At 42.2% G+C, this 12,118-nt stretch overlaps 1 non-coding gene across 1 annotated transcript; it reads left to right on the top strand.

Annotated features, from left to right (window-relative positions):
• Positions 1-3,637: 3,637 nt before the first annotated feature.
• Positions 3,638-3,770, top strand: LOC117709734 (small nucleolar RNA SNORA17). Its single transcript, XR_004606966.1, has one exon. It is a non-coding gene; the product is annotated as a small nucleolar RNA SNORA17 (small nucleolar RNA).
• Positions 3,771-12,118: the final 8,348 nt, after the last annotated feature.

Here is a 12,118-nt window from a genome sequence, read left to right as displayed (position 1 = left end):
CAGCAAGGAGAAGCAATAGTGGGGACTTGGTCAGGTCTCAGAGTATCAGGAACAGTGTTGAGACACACACTTGACTTTCTATTATTAGAAGTTTTGTGAACCCTTAGCTCCCTTCACTAAAGTTCTCAATCTCAGTCCTGAAAAGCAGGAAGGATTGGAGACGCTGTGTGTAGTTGGGTAAGATAAGGAGTTTCCCTCATACAAAGGGTGTGAAATGCTAAGTGGTGCTTGTTTGGTTAAGTGCTGGTATCTCATCTTAAAAAGCTGTAGGTAACACTGGTAACAACAAACAAGTCAGTGGCATTTCTGTCCTTTGAAACTTAATCTTGGCCTTGGTTATTTAAGATCAACTATACAAAGTAGCTTTGATTACATGTCCAGATCTATACTATCTACTTGGCGTTCTGGGTAATGTGCATATTGATGAACGCATGTTGATTGGGGGGCTACGGTCAACTCACAGAATGAATAAGTGCTTGTACTTTTCATATAAAAATTTGAGGGAAGATGCTGAGTTGAGAGAAGGATGCATCTATGTACAGAAAAAGTTGAAGTAAGACCACCAGCAAAGTGCTAAAAGGAGAATATTTTATAACTTAGGAAGAATATTTTATAACTTATGATTTAATCTCACCAGGAAACAGGAATAGTATTTACTTTGATGTGCTAAGAGTCCCCCTCACTTACAAGGACCTGATTCTGAGTTTGGGGACTCTTTTCCATGTACATGCAGACTCCTGAAAAAGGCCCGCTTGACATTCTCTTTCCTACCCAGCACTCTACTAGAGAAGGCTGAGTTCATGACAACCATGCTACTACTCTACAGTTCTCTAATTTGCATGTGTTATTATTATTCATTCATTCTCCACTCTAAATGTACTGACTTACCTTGGTTTGATTAGCTTTACTTAGGTATTAACCCAGTGCAAAGAATTAACATTGAACTCTAGCATTGATCTGTGTCTCTGGATATATTTTATTATTATTTATTGATCTTCAAATTTTATTCAGATGGGTTCTCATTATGTAGTTCTCACTGACTGGAATGAATCCTCTATGTAGACCAGGCTAGATTTGAACTCATGGAGATCTGCTTGCCTCTGCCTCCCCAGTGCTGGGATTAAGAGCATTGGCCACTGTGCTTGGCCCTCTTAGAATGTCTTAGTATGACTGAGTACCAGACACCTGAATGAATGTGCAGAAGAAAACTTGAAAGGCAGCCTGTAATATAAAGAAATCATTTTGATGGTAGTAAACGCCTGTAAGTGAATGTTCAGCAATGAAGCCAGCCACTTATTTCAGAAAATCATAGTGATTACTCTTTACTTGCTATGTATTCTCCAGCACTGGGTTTTGCAGAACGTGCTGAGCTTTTTGCCAACTCTTTCCTCTTTAAGTCATATGAACAAGACAATTTAAATGTGTGATGGATAATCCAATTAGAGAAGCAGAGAGTTTTCTTGCTGTACTATGTTGCTTAGTCAATAATCTGAGACACATAGATCATGTGAAATAACAAATGTATATAATCTGCAGAGTCAACAAGCATGGTAGTGAGTTCCACTCGGTGTGAGCAACTTCGTATGAAAGAATGATATAGTTAAGTGCCTTTTGCTGTTCAATTATTACAATAATTCCAAAATTGAGCTCTTACTTGATGCCAGGAAATCTCAGTCTGATATTTGCTTTCATAAATAAAGCTTTATTGGCACACAGTCACATCATTTGTTTAGTTATCATCTGTGGATATTTCCTTGCTATAATGGCAGAGTTGTCACAGGGACTACATGGCCTATAATGCTTAAAAGAATTACTTCCTAGTCACTTACAGAAAGCTACTTACCTGTGCATCATATAATTTAGTTCTCAAAATATTCTTGGGTGACTGCAGTTATCTCCAACTTGCAGTGTTACAATTTGAATGTGAGACGTCTTCCACAGGCATTTGATCTCTAGCTGTTGGTACTGTTTTTGGAAGTTATGAAACTTCTGGGGGTATTGTCTTGATTGTACAAGGAGGTTACTGGAGATGGGCTTTGAAAGTAAGGTCAGCCTCTGGTTCTAGACAATATCCTCTCCTTGATTTCTCAAAATATGAATAAGTAAGCCAGACCTGGTGGCACAAACCTTTAATTCTAGTACACAGGGAGGCAGAGGCAGATCTTTATGAATTGGAGGTCATCCTGGTATATAAAGCCAGTTCTAGGACAACCAGGGCTACACAGAGAACTCCTGTATTCAACAACAACAACAATAACAACAACAACCAAACATAAACCAAAAAAGTGAATAAGCTATGTAGCATGCTCCGGCCACTATACTGTTCTTGTCATGATGGACTGAATTATCCTGAAACTGTGAGCCAAACAAAACAAAACAAAACAAAACAAAACACAAAACCAAATACTTTCCTTTACACTATTTCTATCACATGATTTGCCACAGTGACTAGATAGTTAACTAACAAAGACAATAGTTAATGAGAGTCAGTCTATGGCTGTGATAAACCTGACCAAGTAGTTTATATGTGGTTTATGGGAGAACATGAGAGTTTGTGGCTATAGGATGGAAGAGCTCTAGGATGCTATCATCAGAGCTGAATGGACAGTTCTGAGGGTGTTGGACAATAATGCTGTCAAAAACACGGGCAGCCAAGGCTGTATGCATGAGGTTTCAGAGGGGAGCAAGTAATCTATCAAGAACTGGGCTAAAAGGTCATTTGTACTACATTTAGGCAAAGAATCTATGTTTTGCCTCAGTCCTCTAAGTTTTAGTGGGACTGAACAGAAAACTTATGGGTTAAGTTAACTGATGGGAGAACTTTCAAGATAGTGCAGCATGTAGATTATGGCATTGTTACTGCTTTATGCGTTTAGTCATATTTACAGTGATCAAAAGGCACAAGTAGAAAGATGTGGGAAGCCATGGAAAAGCCTTACTCTTGGCAAACACTCACCCTTGGCTCTCCTATCTACTATTCTTCTTTCTGCTTACCTTCCATGATTCACTTGTCAATTCTCAGAACTTCAAACAAGGCCTCATAGCAACCCACCTTAGTAACCCTTCCTCCTGATCTCTAGATTTAGCCAACATCATGCTATATAGATGTTTTTAGAACCCCTGGTAATGGAAAGGCTTTGTGAGAATAATTTAGTTAGACCCCACAGCTTCAGCTAGCTTCCTCCACCTGCAAAGCCCTCTTTCCTTTCCTACCCCTTCCCATATCCTGTTTTCAGAGTATATAACCTGTGTGAACAATAAAAAATTTGCCAGCTTGATCAGACTTCTTGACTTGCTGTACCTCTTGTTTTCTCTTGCGTCTCAGTCCTCTCCACAGGGTCTAAGGGTCCCACTTGATTGTCCAGCTAGCATGGGCAGAAAGATGTAAAAATGAGTGGTTTATATAGGAAAAGAATGTGAAGGTAGTTTAAGTTTTGCACAGGGCAAAGTTTATAATTGTTAAAAAAGATTATCATCATTGAAGCCATCAGCACCAGTGAAAAAACTTCACACTAGGACAATAAAAAACGGTTCTTGATGTGAACACCTATCAAAACCTCCAAGTTATAAAACCAAAAACCCACCCAAGAAACTTTAATTTAAAAAGAATTTAAAGTACTTAAGAATTTAGATACTTCCTGGTCCTAGAGGCATGGCAGGTGTGTCACATTGTGTTTCAGTAAATGAGAGGTGCTTCAGAGAGGAGAGAGGCTATGTCTACACTCACTGTTCTGACATGTGAACATCTGAATGATTAGTACCCTAACATTACCTGGAAAAAGCAAGCCTGAGATGACTACTAGTCTACCACTATGCAGGACCTGATGGGTTCCCAGGGCAGGGCAGGGCAGGGCAGGGCAGGGCAGGGCAGGGCAGGGCAGGGCAGGGCAGGGCAGGGCAGGGCAGGGCAGGGCAGGGCAGGGAGTGAGCTAGAAACTAGAGAAACCCCTCCTTGGACCTCGAGCCTCTGGTGGGAGTGAGCCAAAGACAGATGACTTTCATATGGAGCCACTCAGGCAGCTTTGGGCAAGGAGTGAGCCTGAGATGACCATAAGATGAATGCCATGGGGCCTGGACAGGGAGTTAATTTGAGATGACCACCACTCCAGTGATACACAGGCCTAGCGGAGGCATCCCAGGCCAGAGATGACCCTGCCCAGTGCCATAGTGAATGACTGGAATGTTGCACTCCTGAAAATGCTTCTGAGATGATGCCAGGCACTCAGAGACTCCAGATACCACTAAGAGGAGCAAGTAAGTGGTGAAGGGATGGAAGAGAAAGAGAAACAGAAGGATGTGGGCACATGAAGAGAAGCAGAACTGTAGACTTGAAGGTAGTGAGGAACAGCCTGATGTGATGCCACTTGGGACCATGGTGGCCTATACTGCCACTATGTATCATATCTGAGTCTGCTGCTAAGGGTCCATTTTCACCTAAGGCCAGGCAGACATCCCTGGTCCTGGCTGCCACCCTGGGGACATTTTTATGTCTGAGGGCTATGCAGAACTGGCCCCATCCCTAACCTGGACATTCTGGAAGAACTGGCCCTGGTGGCATGATAGTATCAGAGCTGTCCCAGCCCCTCACTAGCTGCAGCACTTGGGGGAGCAGGCCCTGCACAGTAGAGTTGAGCCTAATGGCAGGTATGCAGCCCCAAGAGCATGAGTATGGGAGAGCTGTCCCTGCCACCTGTTTGCTATGTGATGACATGGGTAAGGGAGAGATGCCTCCACCTCTCTCTTCTTACTACTTATGGCAGGCAGGAGAGCTGGCCCTGTCACTCACCATCTGTAGCACTTAGGAGAGTGGGCTCTACATCTTGCCTGTGCAGCATAGTAGAGTTCATTTTGGTGGCAGGGAAATGGGCCAGATGGTCCTGAGGTTGTGAGTGTAGCATTGATGGCTCTGCCTCATCACCATCAGCAGTGGCAGAGCTGGCCCCAATAACTCATTAGAGCAGGAGAGCTGTCCATGACCCTTACTTTGCTGTAGCACTCAGGAGAGCATGCCCTGTATCTCTCCCAGGTGACACAGTGGAGCTGACACTGATGGTGGGGGGCATCTGAGGGTTTGAGTGTGGGAGAGCTGCCCTACAACTTGTCTGCTATGTGGCAGTATGGGAAAAGGAAAGATGCCCTCCCCAACTCTCACCCCTTGGCACCTACAACAGGTGGGAGACCTGGCCCTGGGGTCATGAGGACAGGAGAGTTGTCCTTGCCCCTCACCTGCTGCAGTACTCAGGAGAGCTGGCCCTGAACTTCACTAGGACAGCACGGTAGAGCTGGCCCTTGATATAGGGGTTGCAGATAAGTTGACCCCAAGGGCACAGATTCAGAAGATCTGTCTCTGTCTCTTGTCTGTTGCACAGTGGTATGGGTGAGGGAAAGACACCCTCTTCCATCCTTCCTTGCCTGCCATATATGGCAGGCAGCGCAGCTGGTCCTGGGGTCATGTGAATGGGAAAACCATCCCTGTCTCTCACTGGCTGCAACACTAGAGAGAGCAGGCCCTACACCTTGCCTGGGCATCAAGGTAGAGCTGCCCTTGGTTGCAGAGGTTGCAGATGAGCTGGCCCTGAGAGTGGAAAAGCCACTCAGGCCTAGACCCAGGACTTTGAATTGGTTCATTTCAACATCTACTGCATTAGAAAACTCATGGAGTGTATAATGAGGCTGGTCCTACAAATCTAAAACCACAGGATCTCCACAACACAGGGCAACAATAGGATATCTGAGAGGAGTCCCAGTTAGGTTCCAGTATTGCTAGAGTATCAGCATCCAGGGGCTTCATATCAGACTAACAAGTCATTGCAATGAACATTTGCAGTGTGGACAAAGAGGTATACTGTGGGACACACTGTGACATACTACAGCTTTCACAGTGAGATTTTTTTCTCTGCGGGGGGTGGGGGTGGGTATTGTAAGGGTGGAAGGCAGATATGAGAGGAGGGAGAGATAAGTGGGGTTGGGGCATATGGTATGAAATTCACAAAGAACCAATAAAAAGCAAAAATAAAAAATAAAACATCAACAATAACACCAACAAAACAAGCAACCGAAAAGGGTATAGAACCTCAAGGAAATGGGCCACCTGGGGAAATGTCTTTACTCAGACACCCAGCCTACATCTTGAGCTTGCAATGGAACATGGATTTATCTTCGCAGTGGTTTTGTAGGCATGCAAACTGCAAGAGTTTTGGGGTCATGGAGGTTTGCAGGAAGAAAAACTCATGAGGCTAGGCAATGTGTAGTATGGTCAGATTCTCAAGAGTATTGTACTCTTGAGGTAGTCATGTATAAATCTGTGAAGGTGAAAGATAAATAAGGTGCAATGGGAGACCCCAGAATGTTGGAGATATCAAGATCATGGAGTGTCTGCCCAGGAGAGCTTACTTACAGAGAGCTTACTTACTTACTTACTTACAGATGGAGGCCCAGGTGCTTCAGAGGGCGTGACTGTAAAGGCAATGATAAAGCCTACTATCCCATATGGGTGCTGCATATATGTATGTTAAGTTCGACATACTGGACATGGAACTACAGGATTTGGGTTTCAGCTTTGCTTTCATCCAATGTTTCCCTGCGTTCTCCCTGTTTCTTCTTGTTACCATAAGAATTTCTAAATTGCATCACTGTGTATCAGAAGGATGTAACGTTTTAAATAAGAATTCACTTTTATATTTCAAAATCTTTGTTTATTATTTATGTATTATGTCTATGTATTTATATGAGCATGTGTGTGCAGATTCTCACTTAGACCAGAATAAGGTGTCAGATTCTCTGAAGCTGGACTTACACATGGTTGTGAGCTATCTGATAGAGGCGCTGGGTAATAAACTCAGAACCTCTGCAAGAGCAGCAAGTCTTTCTGGCTTCAGTAACTTAAACACTTTTCTTTCTTTCTTTCTTTCTTTCTTTCTTTCTTTCTTCTTTCTTTCTTTCTTTCTTTCTCTTTCTTTCTTTCTTCCTTCCTTCCTTTCTTTCTACCTATCCATTTATTTATTTTACGTATTTCATAGGTAAGATAGTACCTTGAGTCTCAGAAAAGAATATATATTTTTTTGAGCAGTGTTGGGACAGGTAAGACTGCAGTTTTGTTTGAAGCAGAATCAAATGCACTTTGAATCACAACATGTCTGTGAGCTCATGGTAGCCCGGGATAAAATGTTATGGTTTGACTGTGACTTATCCATGGGCTCATGTGTTTGATAGCTTTGTCTCTAGCTGGTAGTATTGTCCTGGGAGGTTGTAGGTTGTAGAATCTTTGAGGCTGTGGCCTAGCAAAAGGAAGTAATGGGGGTGGACCTTGAAGATGATATCATCTTCTGGTTCCAGTTTAATTTCTTTGCTTACTGATCTTCCATATATGCTACAAGCTCAGACCACTTTGGATTTAACTAGTGCAGTTCTTATGCCTCTCTGCTATGATGGGACACACACACACACACACACACACACACACACATATATGTATGTATATATATGTGTGTGTGTATATGTGTATATATATGTGTGTGTGTGATGTGTATATGTAGTTTGTGTGTGTGGTGTGTGTATGTGTGTGTAGTATGTGTATGGGTGGTGTGTGATATGTATGGTGTGTGTATGTGTGGTCTGAGTATGTGTGTATGTGATGTGTGTGTATGTGTGTGTATGTGTGGTGTGTGTGTATATATGCACACATATAACCTTGAGCATAAATAGGTCAAATAACTCCAAGGTTTCACAATTTGGAGTGAAACTGTAACTAATGACATAGACTCAGGCATTAGAATCCTATGCTTTTAATGGCTACCCCATATAGTTCCTCTTATATTACAAGAAAAGGCTCCAGTCATCTTGAAAATAGAAAACAACTTGAAGTCTCTTTACACTGTGTCTCTCACAAGCCTGTTTTAGATTATGTCTGGAGAGAACATAAATTTGGATGAAATGAAGAAACCATCAGCCATGAAGGAACCTGCTATGGACTGGATGTTTGTGTGTTCTCACAGTTTGTATGTTGAGATTTTGTCTTCTATGTTGTTGACAACTGGAGTTGGGGCTTCAGGAGGCAATTATATCATGTGTTAAAGTGCTTTCATTAGTGACATTAATATGCTTATTGAAAACCACAGGGAGGGATACTTTCTCTTTTGACTACGTACTCTACAACACAATGGTGTCTATGGAAGAGGAAGAGTTGCCCTCATCAGACCCTGGGTCTGCAACTGTCATATGTTTTTTGGGCTTCTCAAAAAGAAACATTTATCTCATATTTAAGGCCCTGATTTGATGTCAGCCCTAACAAACTATAGTAGTATTGGTCTATTCTCTGACCTAAAGTGAATGCTATTTGGGTTCACATTGGGTTTTCTTTTAAAAAAGCAACACTGTGATATTTCTCCCCAGTGGTCATAATTTCTTCTACAGGATATTAGCATCTTGAGTTTCCATGGGGAAAGCATCCCTCCCATGACCAATCATATGGAATATGTGGGATTGGCATTACCTCGATTTCAGTTTTGACTCTGAATATCTCACCAAAGAATCTTCCCTTTAACCCATTGTGACTGGCTCAGAGACAGGCACATAAGTTAATTTACTCCGACCAGAGTGGAGCTTACTGCCTGTGGTGAAGATGCATAAATGCTTTTTTCTTCACTGAAGTTGGTTCTGGGAGGTTATGAGGCAAGGAGCTCCATGAGAAGAGCCCTAAAACTCCTGGGCAGCTGCTACATGGAGCTTGAAGGTGGAGTTACCCAAGAGTTAACCCAGATCCTCAAGATAGATTTATTCCTCAAGCTATTATTATATTTTGGATATAAAGTGTCCCTCAAAAGACCTGGGTTTTTTTGTTGAAGACCTGTTCTCGTCTGGTATACCTAGTAGTTGAGTAATAGTTGCACCATTAGGGCTCTGGACTATCCAATGGAATCATCCCTTGATGGATTCATAATGTGACGGCATTTTTGGGAAGTGGTATAAAGTAAGAGGCAAGGCCGTAGAGGAAGTGGGTCAGTGGGTCACTGGGGTATACCCTGGAAAGACGCATTTCATTCCTTGACGACTCTGCTGTTTCTCCACCTCCCGGTTGCCATGAACTGAGTAGCTGTGCTCTTATCTCTCTGCCGTGATGTTCAGACTCACCTCAGGCAGACAGTAATGGGGACAAGTGACCAAGAACTCAGGCTTCAGAAGCAAAGAGCCCAAATCAATCTTCCCACTTTTTAAAAATTGTCTCTCTGAAATCTATATCTCAGAGAGAAAGTTAACACAATTCTTTAGTTACATAAGTCAAAAAGACCAATTTGCTTTCTTTATGTAAGCAAATTTGAAGTTTGGATTTTCTGTTGCTTCCCTGTTAGAAACAGTAAGCTGTATAGTATCAAGACTATGGAAATTTCTGTTTTAAGGGCTGGCTCTTCCAAAAGGTACTTCTGTGTTCCTGCATGTTGTTTCTAACATGAGTTAGATGTTTCCTCAGTTGAAGGGCTTTGATTCGTTTTTCTTATAGAACTGTTGGGAAGATGAAAGTATACACTCTCTGTGTCTACAGCTATAGAGAAAGAGACCATATCCCGGAAGGGTTGACATCTTGTAGATCACTGCCAACTCTACTCTGTTCAGAAAACCAAGGAAAAATGCTATATTTGCTAAAATTCAGAAGCTGCCCATATATTTTAGGCTTGGTTCTTAGTCAATGAAATACTTAGCATAGGAAAATCTCGCTCAATGAATCACACTTTCCAGTGGGAGATTCCACAGGGCATGACAGCTTTCAAGCTACTGAAGGTGTTAGGGATCAGTCATGTAGTTGCTTTCTAGGGAAGAACCATGGCTCACCACCATCAGCATCACTACCATCCTTGCATCAGTACCATTCATCAAATACCAGATGTGTACCACGCAGCAGAATGGACACATCACAGACATCCACTTATTAAAACACTCCTTTATCCATGTGAGTTTTTTTGTTTCCCCCTTTTTTTTTTTATAGGAGAGGACAGACATTTAGTGAGACTCAGTTTCCTAAGGTCATGCATGCAGCTAGTCGAGAACTATGCCAAAAGCCAAACCCTTCTGTTCACCGCAGCATCTCGGCCTCCACTGAGGGGAGCTTTAGAATTAGACCTGGAAGTTCTGATCTCATTCCATTGCTTTGGCAATTCAACACAAAGGCTCCAGTCCAACCTTTTTCCTTTTGTGTCTCAGTAAGTAATATTTCATCCCTCTCCCTTCTGATCCCACCCTCAGTGCCGGATTCTGGAACTGTCTGCATGTTTCTGGTCTATAGTTCAGCTTCTCTCCCCAGGCATTTGAGAAAGGCATTCTCCACGAAAAGGGAAAACACATTTTATTAAAGCAAACATGCAGTCCTCAGCACTTTTACTTATCTTATTTATACACTGCAGTGCAGCTTTCTATGACCTGGTGATTATCATTTCCCAGAGCTATCATCATTTTAAAGCTACCTGTTCATCCTGCTTCAGCAGATGGTACTCTGTGCAGAGTATTGTAAGGGCTTTAAAGAAAGCAAAACAAACAAAGCGATTGTGAGCAGTTGGGTCAGCTAGAGGAAGAACTCACTTGCATTGTCTCCTGACTCAGTTACCTTTCAACTCAGGCTGTCAGGTGAGAGGGGGCACCTAGCGGTTGCTACCCAACCTGGGGATATTTATTTAGGTGTGTTTCTTTTCCTCTTTTGCCCCATCAGCTGGGAGTTTGGAGTAGGTGGTGAGCATCCACTTGGTTAAAACATTCTTTTATCTGATCTTCCCAATCTCTGTCCTTCCTATATCTGTCTGCTCTGCAGGATGTGAGCTCTGACCCTGTGCAGGGTTCTGTTCTGGCGTGAGGTCTGATTGCCACAAATGCTACTATGCCCCTGGGTTAAGTGTTTACTGCTCCCCAAGGTCTCAGTCTTTCCTTCAGTGAAATGAAAATAAGGTCAGAATGCTGTCCCCTCTCACAAACAAAGGGGTCAGAGCTTGTAAATGTCATTATGGGTAGATATGTCTAATGTTACAAGCAAGCCAGGTTTATTTGGTAGGTGTGGGATCCACAGACCTTCTCACGGACTGACAGTTCTGTCGGTGGGCTTCTTTGGCTGCACGAGACCTAAGCTTTCTTTTTTTCTCTGTCTCAAGTTCTCTGGTTTCTAATGCCTTTGAGCATGTTGCTCAGTCTGCTTTCATCATTTTTCCTTATAAAAAGCCTTTTAAAACATTATTTCCTAGTCCCTCTCAACACCGTGAAAATTTAACACCACAGAAATACTGGATACATGACCCCTGGGAAGAAGAGAACTAACCACTGTAATATCTAAAGTTTCTGGCTTTCAAGAGCCAAAAATTTTAACCTTTGGGAGTTACATTGCCCCTCCCCATCACGGGGAAGACATATACCCTAGAGCAACAGTTTAGCTAAAGTAGTTTTTAAAAACTTATGTAAACCCTATGCAAAATGTAACATATAAAACTGATAAAAAGCAGTATTTTAGGCAGCCAGTGAGAAACCAAGTTATTATCCTCTCAAAGGTCAACATGGGATGCACAAAACACCGCCTGTGGTTTTACTTTTTATTATAGTTTTACAATATTTTTGGTAGCATGGTGATTCTTAGAGCTTCATTTTCTTCATCTGTAAAATAGGTAATTGGCTGGAGATATTTATCTCACAAGATATTTATGAGTAAGATCATCAGTGGACAGTATGGACTATAAATTTCCACTCTGTTTTCTATGCACTTCGGTTGTCCTTATAGTTTCTCCTAGCGATCATGGCAACTCTGGCTTGGACATTCAACTGACAGCAGCTGCTGAGGAACTCCTGGCCAAAGAAAACAAAAGACTCTGGCATAACTCCGAGTGGCTGTGTTATACTTTTCCTGACATTGTTCAAGGAAGGGTATTATTATGGAAACTGAACTGTGTTACCTTGGCATGAAACCTTGCCTTTTGTTGAGAGAGAGAGAGAGAGAGAGAGAGAGAGAGAGAGAGAGAGAGAGAGAGAGAAAAGAAACTAGAGAATCTAGTTATTAGCTTTTCATATCCTAAACAGTATAAAGTTTACCTTACAAAATCATGTATTTTTAAATAAAAACTACCCATTTTATGAATAGAAACACAAAGAATAA

Source organism: Arvicanthis niloticus, chromosome 5 (assembly GCF_011762505.2).
Source record: "Arvicanthis niloticus isolate mArvNil1 chromosome 5, mArvNil1.pat.X, whole genome shotgun sequence".
Taxonomy (NCBI): Eukaryota; Metazoa; Chordata; class Mammalia; order Rodentia; family Muridae; genus Arvicanthis; species Arvicanthis niloticus.
Note: the sequence above shows the minus strand (reverse complement) of the source record. Positions and strands in the feature narration are given on the sequence as shown.